This window comes from Arachis duranensis, chromosome 2, assembly GCF_000817695.3.
Source record: "Arachis duranensis cultivar V14167 chromosome 2, aradu.V14167.gnm2.J7QH, whole genome shotgun sequence".
Classification (NCBI taxonomy): domain Eukaryota; kingdom Viridiplantae; phylum Streptophyta; class Magnoliopsida; order Fabales; family Fabaceae; genus Arachis; species Arachis duranensis.
The window spans coordinates 27,559,194-27,559,921 of record NC_029773.3 but is presented as its reverse complement, the minus strand read 5'-3'; the positions used below and the strand labels follow the sequence as shown (position 1 = coordinate 27,559,921).

At 40.8% G+C, this 728-nt stretch overlaps 1 non-coding gene across 1 annotated transcript; it reads left to right on the top strand.

Annotated features, from left to right (window-relative positions):
- Positions 1 to 336: 336 nt before the first annotated feature.
- Positions 337 to 444, top strand: LOC127745293 (small nucleolar RNA R71). Its single transcript, XR_008006490.1, has one exon. It is a non-coding gene; the product is annotated as a small nucleolar RNA R71 (small nucleolar RNA).
- The last annotated feature ends 284 nt before the right edge of the window (positions 445 to 728 follow it).

The following is a 728-nucleotide window of genomic DNA, read 5'->3' as shown; positions in this document are numbered from 1 at the left end:
CTCAGATGAAGCATCCTTAGTACTGCCTGGTGCATTTTGCATTCCAGACAGACTTTGAGAAATCATATTGACTTGCTGAGTCAATATTTTATTCTGAGCCAGTATGGCATTCAGAGTATCAATCTCAAGAACTCCTTTCTTCTGATTAGTCCCATTGTTCACAGGATTCCTTTCAGAAGTGTACATGAATTGGTTATTTGCAACGATTTCAATTAGTTCTTGAGCTTTTGTAGGCGTCTTCTTTAGATGAAGAGATCCTCCAGCAGAGCTATCCAATGACATCTTGGACTGTTCAGACAGACCATCATAGAAAATACCTATGATGCTCCATTCAGAAAGCATATGAGAGGGACACTTTCTGATTAATTGTTTGTATCTTCCCCAAGCTTCATAGAGGGACTCTCCTTCCTTCTGTCTGAAGGTTTGGACTTCCACTCTAAGCTTACTCAATTTTTGAGGTGCAAAGAACTTTGCCAAGAAGGCATTGACTAGCTTTTCCCAAGAGTTCAGGCTTTCTTTAGGTTGTGAGTCCAACCATATCCTAGCTCTGTCTCTTACAGCAAAGGGGAATAGCATAAGTCTGTAGACCTCAGGGTCAACCCCATTGGTCTTGACAGTGTCACAGATTTGCAAGAACTCAGCTAAAAACCGATGAGGATCTTCCAATGGAAGTCCATGGAACTTGTAATTTTGTTGCATTAGAGAAACTAATTGAGGCTTAAGCTCAA